The 13,808-nt window shown below is 46.3% G+C and overlaps 1 long non-coding RNA gene across 1 annotated transcript in view; it reads left to right on the top strand.

Annotated features, from left to right (window-relative positions):
• Positions 1–1,098: 1,098 nt before the first annotated feature.
• The window catches only part of LOC140910046 (uncharacterized), a 77,953-nt gene continuing 65,243 nt past the window's right edge, over positions 1,099–13,808 (top strand). Inside the window, exon 1 of the long non-coding RNA XR_012158406.2 lies at positions 1,099–1,256. This is a non-coding gene — a long non-coding RNA (uncharacterized LOC140910046). The remainder of the gene's footprint in view (positions 1,257–13,808) is intronic.

Genomic DNA, 13,808 nt, shown 5'->3' with positions numbered 1-13,808 from the left:
AGACACATCGTAAGCTCTTTGGGGCAGGGGCTGTCTCTTTCTACATGAATAGACAAGGCGGACAAAGTGTGGAGGGAGCGCTGGCCCCATTTTCAGACGGAGAACAGAGATGAAGTGACGTGCCCAGGGTCACACAGGAAGTCTGTGGCAGAGAGGGGAATTAAATTACTAAGTTCTAGCTCAATGCCTTAACCACAGGGCCATCCTTCCTCTGTCTGTCTCCAGCTTTGCTCACAGATTGTAAAGCCTTTCACTGCTGTGTTACTGGCTCAGTTCCCAATTCACTGGCAACTGAATGTTATCATCTAGCAGCCATGTGATGGTCTCTGTGGACTGAGTGGGCTCTCTCAGTGCAGTCCTTAGCAGAGACAAGCAGCCACAGCTCACCAAAAGCCCCCCAGCACTTCAGCACCAGTTGGCCCCACGGCTGACAGGCTCAGCAGGGAGGCCAAGGATTGAGGGGGCCGTGGATGATGGGTCCCTTCTCAGCCCTGCCTCGTTGTCAGAAGTGAGGCATGTTAGCAGGGCAGTGTGGAGGCAGCTTGCCCTACCACAGCCCTGCTGCCCTTGTTCGGGGAGGGAGCGGGTGTAAAAAGAGACAGTAGTTCTCCGGGTGTCCCACATAATGAGTTGAGTTCTGGGCTCTGTGGCCCCTCCCTTATCCGAGGGGAGTGGGCCTTTCATTGGAGTAGGCTCTGCTCACCCCCTCCACCCCCCCAGGATATAAGAAGGCCACCACCTTTTACCAGAAACCTTCCTTTTAAAATTAAGGAACAAAATGGTATTGAAGTCTCTGGTGGAAAATAACGGGAACGGTTATAGCTGTAGGGCAGGGAAGGTGACTTAGCCAAAGTTACACAGTAAGGCAAGCATTTGGAGCCCTGTGCTGACTTGGAGTGCTCTGCTCTAACCATTAGACCACTCTACCACCGTAGATACAGAGAGTAAAATTTCCTGAACTAGGTGAGCCCGTACCTTTCAGAAATCTTTTCTTTCTCAGGTTTTGTGTGTGTGTGTGTGTTATAATATATGCTGCCATTCACCCTGCAGGATGCCAGTGAATGTGAATATGCTACCTTGGTGCTATCCAGATGGTTACGGATATGCATGAGCCATAATGGATTGCTTTGTCTCTCATCTCAGTACTTCCTTTTCTTCTACCCTAAAATGTGAGGTGGTGTTGTCATGACTACTAAAAAGTGAACTAGACTCACTTTGGCAGCCTTTGTTCCTGGGGAGAGTCAGATCTAAAAATTGTGAGTTCTCTTTTTTGTCACTGATTGCAGAAAATTGTGTGTTCGCGTGTATATATTTCTATCTTTCTTTCTCTCTTTTTCTTTCTTTGTTTTTTCCATAACGCCCTCTCAGCAGGTGCATGCAAGGGTATAATGTCATTCTGAGCTTACTACAATGTGGTCATTTTAATGTACCAGGATAATCTAAATTAATAACTCTTTCATTGCTCCAGGTTTCCAACAATCTTTCTGACAACTCAGAAGATCAATCTTTTCTAAGATCTTTTGTAGTCTACAAAGCCTTCCTGTACGAATGTATCACAAAACATTCTGATCTGTGTTAGAATCAGGGTCTTTTATTTTAATAGGACCTCCATGGTAGGGTATTTTCAAAAGGCGATTGAAGAGGATTGTCATCTATATTCCGTTATCAAATTAGATTAACACTTAGTGTAAATCGATTGAAGCCAATGGAATTCTACCAGGGGATGACTCTGGACTATTGATGTCAAAGTACTTTTCTTTTTGCATAAGAAGACTTGTGGCACCTTAGAGACTAACCAATTTATTTGAGCATAAACATCGGCTGCATCCAATGAAGTGAGCTGTAGCTCACAAAAGCTTATGCTCAAATAAATTGATTAGTCTCTAAGGTGCCACAAGTACTCCTTTTCTTTTTGCGGATACAGACTAACACGGCTGCTACTCTAAAACAAAGTTCTATGAGAAGTTTCCACATTGACTTTCTGCTCAATAATTATTGCATTGGAGTACAGTATATTTTGGGTGAGAATTTCAGAAGCTGGTCCCACTCTGCCCATTGAAATCAATGGGCATTTTTACCATTGACATCAGTGGAAGCAAAGTTAGACCAATGCTGAGTGCTTCTGGAAGTTATTATTTATTAATATTACGGTGGTACCTAAATGCCTGATCCCCATTGCGATAGGTGCTTTACAAATAGAAAATGAAATGATGCCCCTTTCCTGAATGACTTTCCGATCGAAGTATAAGATGAAAAGCTGTGGGTATTAGTGTAGATGTTTCATTAGATACTGACTTTAACAGACTATATTGTGATGCACTAAACCATAAAAGCTATTTAGACTACAAAACACTTCATGACAGATGTCAGTGACATAATACAACATCCATTACTGCTCAACATTGGTTACAGCTCTAACAGTAAATAGCAGCCACTGAATTCAGGTTGGAACCAGTCTGTGGGGATACAAAAGCAGGTGGATGAAGGGAAGAAAGAGGAAGGAGGCACATGATGAAAATCATATGTTCATAGATTCCAAGGCCAGACAGGCCCACTGTGATCATCTAGACTGACTTAGCCTGTATACACCGGCTATGGAACTTCCCCAAAATTATTCCTAGAGCAGATCTTTTAGAAAAACATCCAGTCTGGATTTTAAAATGGTCATTGATGGAGAATTCGCCATGACCCTTGGTAAATTGTTCCAATAGTTAATTTCCCTCACTGTTAAATTTTTTTTGTACACCTTATATCAGTACGATATGAGGAGGACTGAGACCTTGTAAATTACAAGAGCGAGAAGGAATAGCTGGCTATCACGAGGAAGCTGCGGTTCCTCTTTCCAGTGTTGCGGATGGCATCAGTTCTTGTTGCAAAGTTGCTTTGGGAAATACCAGACCTTAAGAGTCAATAGTCCCACCCACGGTGGGTAAGTCAGTCTCAACAATTCCGCTACGTTTTAAAAGGGAGTTGCGTGACTTAAATCCCATGCTCCAGAAAAGAAGGTAGAAGGACATGAACATTATCTAAATTGTTTTTCTCTCAATTTTAGTTCTTATTTACTGACCCCCTAGAGTACCCCAAGTTCCTGTTTCTCCGTGGTGGTCACATCCTGTGAGTATGTATGTGTATTATCATAGCGCGTAGAAGCCCCAGTAAGGACCAGGACTCCATTGCACTAGGCGCTGTACAAAGACAGTCCCTGCCCCAAAGAGCTTATACTCTAACTATAAGACAAGAGACAGCAGATGGATATAGACAGACCAACAGGGGAGTACAGGGAAGCGGTGAGACAATATAGAGACAAACAAGACACATTTACAGGGGCACCGGGTTTGTATACTTGTTGGTGCTGCCCAGAACGGGTCCAAGCAGAGCCGTCCTGCCCATAGGACGGACTGGAACAACCACCCCAGGCCCCGCGCTTTGGGAGGCCCCGCTCTTCAGGGGGACATGGGGTCCAGGGCGGCCTGGGGGATTAGTGGGGGGCCTGGCACCAGCAGCAGCAAGTGACCTGGCTCCAGCCCACCCCACTCCACCCCTCTGGCTCCTGGCATTGCTCAGGGGAGGGGGTCGAAGCTGGAAAGAAGCAGGGTGGGGGTTTGGGGGAAGGGGTGGGAGGGGGGTGGAGCAGGGGCAGGAAGAGACGAGGCGGGGTCTCGGGGAAGGGGTGGAGTGGGGATAGGGCGGGAGTGGAGCAGGGTTGGGAAGAGGCGGGGCGGGGACTTGGGGGCAGGGCTGGAGTGGGGGCGGAGCAGGGGCGGGAAGAGGTGGGGCGGGGACTTGGGGGGAAGGGCTGGAGCGGGGGCGGGAAGAGGCGAGGGGGGCTTGGGGGAAGGGCTGGAGCGGGGGCGGAGCGGGGGCGGGAAGAGGTGAGGGGGGCTTGGGGGAAGGGCTGGAGTGGGGGCAGGGCAGGGGCGGGAAGAGGCGAGGCGGGGGCTTGGGGAAAGGGTGGGGCGGGATGGGGGCAGAGCAGGGGCGGGAAGAGGCGAGGGGGGGGCTTGGGGGAAGGGGCAGGAAGAGGTGGGGCGGGGCAGAGCAGGGCAGGCTGGGGCTGGGTTGCTCGCTGCTGTTGGCACCAGGCCTCCCACTAACCTCCCAGACCTCCCTGGACCCCATGTCCCTCTGTCCTATGGAGGGGACGGCTCTGAAAATATAAGCCCAAACACTGGTGGAGCCAGGCCCATGTTCCTGAATATTGGTGGAGCACAGGCACCATGGGCCCATATAACTTTCTGCCTGTGCACATGTATTCTATCCCTCTCCAGCCCCTTCATAGTTCAGTCTCTCCAGCTTCTCAAGCTGCTTTTGTTGCTCTTCTCTAAATCCCCTCCCATTGTCTAAGTATTTTTGGTGCCCTGAACTGATCACATGTGGTCTTACCAGAGATGTATTAAGAGGGCATCTCTTCTGTGTGACATAATGCCTCTGTGTGTTCAGCCCCAAACTGCGTTGGCTTTTTTGGCTCCTGTATTTACACTACAAACTCCTATCCACCTCGGTGTTCGCAGTCACCGGACAGCATTACATGCTTTCTAAGAGCCAGATTCCAGTGCCCACTGAAGTCAGTGGGCATTCTGACACTGATATCTGACTTGTCCTTAAGTGTCCCGCACTCCCCAGCCCCTTTTGAATATCAACAGGTCTGATCATTTCCCCCCCAGCGAATGGAATTATATGTTTACCAGCTGAATCTCATTTTATTAATCCCTTCCAATATCCCTAATTTCTCTAGATGGGAGAGGAATTATTTAAGCTCAGTACCAATGTGGACACAAGAACAAATGGATATAAACTGGCCATCAGGAAATTTAGATTTGAAATTAGACGAAGGTTTCTGACCATCAGAGGAGTGAAGTTTTGAATAGCCTTCCAAGGGAAGCAGTGGGGGCAAAAGATCTATCTGGCTTTAAGATTAAACTCGATAAGTTTATGGAGGAGATGGTATGATGGGATAACATGGTTTTGGTAATTAAATATTCATGGTAAATAGGCCCAATGGCCTGTGATGGGATATTAGATGGGGTGGGTTCTGAGTTACCCAGGAAAGAATTTTCTGTAGTATCTGGCTGGTGAATCTTGCCCATATGCTCAGGGTTTAGCTGATTGCCATATTTGGGGTCGGGAAGGAATTTTCCTCCAGAGAAGATTGGAAGAGACCCTGGAGGTTTTTCGCCTTCCTCTGTAGCATGAGGCATGGGTCACTTGCTGGAGGATTCTCTGCTCCTTGAAGTCTTTAAACCACGATTTGAGGACTTCAATAGCACAGACATAGGTGAGAGGTTTTTTGCAGGAGTGGTGGGTGAAATTCTGTGGCCTGTGTTGTGCAGGAGGTCAGACTAGATGATCATAATGGTCCCTTCTGACCTTAGTATCTATGAATCTATAAAACCTGAATTTAGGCCACACTCAAAGTAACAGTGGATCCAACAAGCTGTCTCTTATGATCTATTGTTCTGCCTTTCATGAGCCATTGTTTTTCTAAGTGAGGGGGTTAGGTTTTTGTCAAGGTTCCTCCCCCACTCTGAACTCTAGGGTACAGATGTGGGGACCTGCATGAAAAACCTCCTAAGCTTATCTTTACCAGCTTAGGTCAAAACTTTCCCAAGGTACAAAATATTCCACCTGTTGTCCTTGGACTGGCCGCTACCACCACCAAACTAATACTGGTTACTGGGGAAGAGCTGTTTGGACGCGTCCTTCCCCCCCAAATACTTCCCAAAACCTTGCACCCCACTTCCTGGACAAGGTTTGGTAAAAAGCCTCACCAATTTGCCTAGGTGACTACAGACCCAGACCCTTGGATCTTAAGAACAATGAACAATCCTCCCAACACTTGCACCCCCCCTTTCCTGGGAAATGTTGGATAAAAAGCCTCACCAATTTGCATAGGTGACCACAGACCCAAACCCTTGGATCTGAGAACAATGAAAAAGCATTCAGTTTTTTACAAGAAGACTTTTAATAAAAAATAGAAGTAAATAGAAATAAAGAAATCCCCCCTGTAAAATCAGGATGGTAGATATCTTACAGGGTAATTAGATTCAAAAACATAGAGAACCCCTCTAGGCAAAACCTTAAGTTACAAAAAAGATACACAGACAGAAATAGTTATTCTATTCAGCACAATTCTTTTCTCAGCCATTTAAAGAAATCATAATCTAACACATACCTAGCTAGATTACTTACTAAAAGTTCTAAGGCTCCATTCCTGGTCTATCCCTGGCAGAAACCAGCATACAGACAGACCCAGACCCTTTGTTTCTCTCCCTCCTCCCAGCTTTTGAAAGTATCTTGTCTCCTCATTGGTCATTTTGGTCAGGTGCCAGCGAGGTTACCTTTAGCTTCTTAACCCTTTACAGGTGAGAGGAGCTTTCCCCTGGCCAGGAGGGATTTCAAAGGGGTTTACCCTTCCCTTTATATTTATGACCGTTTTCTATCTGAAAAGTTCGGAGCCGATAGCATTTCTTAAAACTGGATACTAATGTAGCTGGAGGAGTTTAATTCGTCTTTAACACCACAGCTACAGCACAACTATTGTCAAATCAGGGAACCCATTAACAGCACAGTTGCCCCTTGAGCTGCTTGCCACATGGCTAAAAGTTTTTGCGTTGACAGGACCTAACCTCATCTTGTCACTTGTTAAAATCCTGGGCAGTAGCATCTTTCATTGGCACAATTTCTGTTGGTGAAAGAGACAAGCTTTCAAGCTCCTCAAAGCTCTTCCTCAGGCTGAGTGGCATGGACAGAGTTTTAGAAAGCTGCCATCTCTAATCCTAAATTCTGAAACATCACTTGCTCTCCGACATGCTACCAGGCAAGACTTCGCTTGGACTTGCGGGGCCAAGACGCTGTGGAAATGTTCTTTAATAACTGTGGCCATTGCATCAAGCACAAAGAAGAGGGCAGTAACTCTGTTGTGATCTCTAGATAGAATCATGGAAGGTGGGGCCTTTCTGCAGATTTGATCACTGATCATCCTCTCAAAGGGCTCATTCTATCTGTTCTCGAATCTCTGCAGTGATCTGAAATGCTTCTCTTGGAGATTCTATTCCAGTGGTGCTTAATATTAAAAGCTGTTTTCTAAGATCCACTCTAACCTATTCTCTCTCTCTAGCTTTGGACCATTGCTTCTTTCTCTGTGATCTTATGCAATCCTTCTTTTATTTCCTTGAGAAATGTCTATAGTGGTAACACACCCCTGCTGACTACTTCTCTCAGTCCCAAGTCCTGCCTCGTCTCTGGGCATGGGGGCCTTTTCACACAGCCATAGGATTTCTCGAGGATTATGAAGAGTCCAGCTCTGACAGAGTTTCCTTGGCATTCACATGCAACAGTGGTGTGTTTTGCACCCAGACTGACAGGGGACTGGGTGAAGGTAGTGTGACGTTGCACTCCATACGTTTTATGGAAATATGCTAATGAGTGTAAATATGATGTAACTGGAATATGCTTTAAGCAAAAGATCTCTTGTAAGGTATCATTGCAAAGCTTATAATCTACTTAGTGTGTTCATCCTATTTGTATGAATGTATCATTCTTGTATCTGAAAGTAGGAATATGTAGCATAATTCTGAGGTCCTATTGTAATTATGCAAACTGTGGGCCATTAATGGTGGTTTAGAATCTTGATGGCTCCCATTGACTAGAACAATTGGTTGTAGATGGCTCTGTTTACTTGTAAGCCTTCCTGTACACATGTGTGCCAGCGAGTGGGTAATGAAGTCTCCCAAGACATGTGAACATGTCACATGATACTGGAATCCATCTTAAACCTGGTGCTTTTCCATTCAGAAGGAAGGGTGGGAACCCAGAGAAAGACACAGGATTCCTGCCTTGTGCAAAAGATATAAAAGGGGGTGGAACAGAACAAAGGGGGCTGCCAGTCATGAGAAATCCCCAAGTTACCATCTGAGCTGAAACTAACAAGGGCTGTACCGGGGGAAAGGATTGGGCCCAGACTAGGAAGGAGTCTAGTCTGTGAAAGAAGCTTATTGGAACATCTCTGAGGGTGAGATTTACCTGTACTCAGTTTCTTAATGTATTAGGCTCAGACTTGTGTGTTTTGTTTTTTATTTTGCTTGGTAACTCTACTTTTTATACTTTTTGTTTATTAATTAACCTAGAGTAAGTGATCAATACCTGGAGGAGCAAACAGGTGTCCATATCTCTCTATCAGTGTTATAGAGGGTGGACAATTTATGAGTTTACCTTGTATAAACTTTATACAGAGTAAAACGGATTTATTTGGGGTTTGGATCCCACTGGGAACTGGGTGTTTGGGTGCTGGAGATAGGTGATCTGCTGAGCAGTTTTTGGTTAAAGTTTGCAGCTTTGGGGGTCGTGGACCAGACCTGGGTCTGTGTTTGAAGCAGGCTAGCATGTCTGGCTCAACAAGGCAGGGTTCTGGAGTCCCAAGCTGGCAGGGAAAATGGCTCAGAGGCAAATTCAGCACATCAGGTGACTGTCCCAAGGGGGTCTCTGAGACGGAACTCATCACAGGTAGGATCAGGGGATCTGCCAGCTATTGGCACACAAATAGGGTGGCACTAAGTGGACTCCAGCATTGTGGAGAGCACGGCAGTCCTCATTCTGTTATAATGGCCACAAGGCAGCTCTACAGCTGCACCCCTGCCTGGGAGGAGGCTGCCTCTCTGCCGGTCCCAGCATATACAGCCCAGTGACTGAGCTACCTCTCTTGCTCCTGTGCCATATCCTCCAATCCTTGGGTCATTTCTGTGGCCCTAGTTGGCACATCTACACTATGAGTGTGTGATGGGGTGTGCATCCCACTCCAGCCCGGATAGGATTAACAAGGGCTGAGAGGCCAGTTGGGTTACATGGAGTCATCTGAGAGAGGGAGGGCCCGGGTTAACTGAGAGTAAAGCCCAGCTGGGGAAGGGCAGGGCCAGCACTATAAAGCCAGGAGGCTGACAGCAGAAGAAGGCTGCAGGGGAAGGGGGCTGGAGTCACTCCTTGGGAGGAGAGAGGATGTCAGGGACAAGGAGAAAGTCCGGTGCAGAGTAAGCCCTGCAATCCTGCCCTGGAGTAAGGAGTCTAGCAAAAGGATAAGAGGGGGTGAAGTAGCCATGGGGAGCAGAGCAGGCTCCTGTAGTAAATCCAGAAACAGGAAGGCAAAGAGAGAGAGAGGCTGGGTATGAAGGAGCCCATGGAAACAGCAACGGGACAGAGAAGAGCTGGATTTCAGGTTGTAGGGTTGCAGGGCCAGAACCTGGTGTAGTGGGAAAGCCCGGGTTCCCCTGTCAGCCCCTGGTATGGTGGCACCAAGCCCAGAGTGGTGGCTGTAACAATGTCCAGAGAAGGCATTTGGACAGTGTCCTGTTGGCCTTTGTAACCCCAGAAAGGTGCACTAAACGGTGACCTGGCCAGGGGGGCCAAGTTACCAGAAGAGAGACAATTGCCGAGTGAGCAGAGAGCTACCGAGATGCTGCGAAAGCATGAGGAGGCGTACGAGCAGGGCGTGGGAACGCTGCTCCAGGGCACAACACTGCCACTGTCATGCCGTAGTGTAGACTCTTCCCAAGGGTTTGTCCGCCCACGTAGGTAATCCACCTCTCCAAGCGACAGCAGCTAGGATGACAGAAGAATTCCTCCATTGCCCGAGCTGTGTCTACAGCAGGGTTAGGACGACCTAACTACAGCCCTCAGCACCGCAGTTAAGTCAACCTAACTTTTAAGTAGACCAGGCCTGTTTGTATTTTGTATATTGCTCCTAAAATGCACTGACTAGAACTCCATGTAAAGTTCCAGGATCGGTTGGTGTGGGAAAGGCATGGGATGGGGAATCAGGAGACAGGAGTTCTATTCCCCGTTCAGACCCGCTGGATGAACTTAGTAAAATCACTTAATCATCTCTCTGGGACTCTGTTTCTCCTCCCAGTTTGTTCTATTTAGATTGGAAGGGATGGTCTCTTCCTACGTGTTTGTACTTAGTGCTTAGCGGTACTGATCTACAGTAATAATATTAATAAATATGTAGGTTGGCATTATTTCTTCTCTTGTTTGCACTTTGAGCCCCATGGGAGTTACTCCTGCGATGAATTTGATCTTTGATCTCCTCCTGCAGCTGAGAACAGGTAGTAATTCTCCTGCCCCCATTTCCGGATATGTACTAAAGCACTGTGGAACTTTATCTGTGTCTGTTAATCAATGGAGCTGGAGCAGTCATTAGCTAATAATTTTTTTTTCAAACTTCTTCCAAAAAATGTGTCTGAAAAAATGAAAGGCAGGGAAGAAATAACCTAGATCTTTGTGTGATACTTCAAAGCCAAGGACACTGAAAATGGCTCTTTTGCTGCTTTGGAAAAAAAAAATATATAAAGAAGGATACAGAGGAAAACAATTACAATAATTAAGGGGATGGAAGGATTGAAGTACGGCATGAGGAGAGATGAAAAGGACGGATATGTTCAGTCTGGGAAAACAAGTGAGGAAGAGGGTATGAGGTGCTGTCTACATAGCTTGACTGTGTAAATAACATGCAAGGGAGAAGCACTGTTTAAAGAGCTCTAGCCAAAGGGGGCGTAATGTGAAATGGAGTGGAATTCAGACCGGGAACATTTAGGATGTGGATCAGGAGCATCACATGGACAGTAAGAGCTACCTGAGTGCAGAACAGCCATCCAAGGGGAGTGAGGGAAGCCGCATTGCTTCGGGGTATGGGGGGGATGATTTTGCCTGTTTTTGAGCCCACTTTTAACGGTGGAGTCAAAACCCAGACTAGGTATGTGTTCTGCTGGAGTTACCTCTTCCTCCCGTCTACACTGCGAGCTGGGGCTGTGATTCCTTTGCTCGTGTAGAGTCACACACTCATGCTAGCTCTCCTCAAGCCACGCATGCCTGAGGCGAGGGCTGACCCTTTGTACTGGGCATGGCTCAGCCACACCGCCGCTACACCCACTGCTATTTCAAGCAGGAGAATCATGTCCCTAGTCCTATGTACCCTCCTTTGCCACAGAGACAGACAATCTTTACTGTTTAGCCTCACTGCATCCCTGTTAGGTAGGGCAGTCCTATTATCCCCATTTTACAGATGGGGAAGTGAGAGCTAGAGAGAGTGAGTTGCCTAAGGTCACACAGGAAGCCTGTACCAGAGCGGGTAATTGAACCTGGTTTCCTGAGTCCCAAGCTGTCAGCCTAACCAGTGGACCATCCATTCTCCTCTGAAGAAAGATGTAGGAGGGAAGCCTAGGACTCTGTAAGTTGCCCTTCATTGCAGTCATGCAAATCTTGCTGTAAAGGAAAGTGAAATTCCCATCACACCCCTCCTGAGATCAGCAGATCAGCTCACAGATATAAGGAGAAAAGCTGGAGACAAAGGCCAATCCTTAGGGAGATCTCTCTCCAGAATCCTTACCTCCACTCCAGTTCCGTGGCAGGGCTTTCCTTGCTGGGTGGGTGTCCCAGACCACCCCATTCTCCTGAGACGACATTAAACATCTAAGAATGATGTGTACAGTCAGATGATGCCCCAACAGTAGGAGTTGATGTACAGGCTTTGTGGGAAGTTCATGAATAAACAAAGTGTATTAGTTGTACGGTGAGCTCAGCATACTTGTGTAAAGTTCACAAAATCAAACCATTCTTCCACACCTCAGAAACAACATGCAAAACCCCCAGTCCCACAGGTATGGGGACCCCGAGTATAGACATTTAAAGGGCCCATTCCTGAGTCTGATTCTTCCCCTCCTCCCCAAGCATATTTACTAGGATTTACTATGATCCTCTGCTGGTTGAATAGAGCCCCTGAAAATCCTGCCTTGGGCAAAAACTCCCACTGAAGTAATTAGAAATTTAGGCCTCTGCAAGAATGGGCCTTAAAACTTATGCAAAGATTGTAGGATTGGACCCTAAAACTAGACTGGGCCAAACAATTGAAACTGCAATCCAGCATTGGCAGAGGTATTGGCTAAATGACCCAGTAGGTCTCCTCCATCTCTAATTTCTGTATTTTTTTATGATCGCTCAAAATAACGAGAGCAAAGCAAAACTTCAGCTGTGTAGAATTTGGCAGGCAAGATGAACTGGCTGGAAGTGGCCTGTTCTAACTCTGGCTGTAGGAAGTTATTTTCAAAAGCAGCCACTGCAGCAAATTCATTGTAAGGAGCATGACAGTCCCTGCAAGCACTGCTTTGCTAACTATTATACCAATAAACTAAAAACCAGCAGGATCTTATTAAAGGGGAAAAGGCAGAATGCCACATTTATTGTGAATACAGAAAGAATCCTAGTAAGCAGTTAGTTAGTTATAGCTATAACATTCCATTCAATTTAATATTTATACACACACACGTACGTACGTACGTTCTGCAAGGTTGTTATCGTAGTTACCAGCCGTAGAGTTGCTCATGCCAAGCCACTGGCCAGGTGGCCTGGACATGAGGAGGGAGCAGGGCCTTGTCAGATGCTCATCTGATGCTCCTGGAAGTTGGTTTGCAGAATCAGAACCCAAAGTTCTCACTTTCTAGAGTCCATTTTTATAGGAATTTCTTCCTATGCCAGTCTATGGGAATTGCTTCATCATGCTGTTACTGAATCAGTCAGCAGATGGCACATTCCTGACGGCTCCATGCTGCCAGATGTTATCTTGTTCTTTGGTTCTCCCATCCTTGAGGCTGTTGGGTGGGTTCCAGTCTGCTCTCCAGGGGTCCTCTGGTTATTTCCACTTGATGTCTTCAGCCGATGGAGACTGGATTCTTAGGCTGGCACCTCCCTGATCATTCAGTTATTATCCACACCAAGCATCCATCCACATACATCCTCTATCTCTGTTTTAATCACAATTGTTAACAAAGCGAGATGAATACAACAAAAGGGCAGGGATTCTCTGGGTGCTGTTTCTGTTGTTACAAAGTATTGCTTTGAGTCTCTCTCTGTGTGAGTAGATGTCACAAAGAATTGCTTTGAGAACAGACTCTCTCTTAGAATGTACTAACACAGTTAGCAGCTTGCAAGTTTCACACAGAGAGGGAGAGAAACAGTACCAAAAACCAAGAGACCTCTTAATTAGTAATACCCTGGAATTTAAACTATGGGGAATCAAACTCGTTTGTGATTTTAATACAGAACTTCTTTAATATGATCCAACATAATGGATCATATTAAAGAAGTTCTATGGAGAATACATAAATTAACATAGGAAAGACTGGATCACGTTTGCAAGTTGTTTCTCTCTGCCTTTTAGTGCAACAGTGGGATAAATCCGTTCAGATATAATAAGACTCAGGCTTCATTTTCACCTAAAACTTGAATCTAAACCAACCCAAATCTTTAGAGGATCCTGAAAACCAGACTCCCCTCCTGGCATTTCATGCACCACTGAATTCTTGTCTGCTCTGAAAGCAAGAGCACTGACATACCATCAGAACACCTGCTCTCTTGGGATTTCCAACACTATCATATCAGAAGTGTTAGATAGTTCACAGGAGCGTCTGCGGCCTACGCTTCAGTTTTGAAACATCTAGCCTCCTTGGTTGAAACCAGTTTCAAATTCCCAGCAAGGCTGACTCAGCCCTACCTCTTTTGGTAGCAAAGAAAATGAGCATCATGCATATTCATGTGCTTGAGGTTTTCAGAGGTGATTTTAAAATTCAACATCCTTTCCCACTAATTAGTATTTAACATTTTACAGTAGAACCTGGATGCCCTAAGCAAGATCAGGGCCCCTTTGCGCTAGGCACTGTGCAGACTCGTTGCACGACACATTCCCTGATGTGAAGAACTTGCATGATAAGTAGACAAATGGTGGGAGAGGGAAACAAAGAGGATATGACTTGCCCAAGGTCACA

This window comes from Lepidochelys kempii, chromosome 4, assembly GCF_965140285.1.
Source record: "Lepidochelys kempii isolate rLepKem1 chromosome 4, rLepKem1.hap1, whole genome shotgun sequence".
Taxonomy (NCBI): domain Eukaryota; kingdom Metazoa; phylum Chordata; order Testudines; family Cheloniidae; genus Lepidochelys; species Lepidochelys kempii.
Note: the sequence above shows the minus strand (reverse complement) of the source record. Positions and strands in the feature narration are given on the sequence as shown.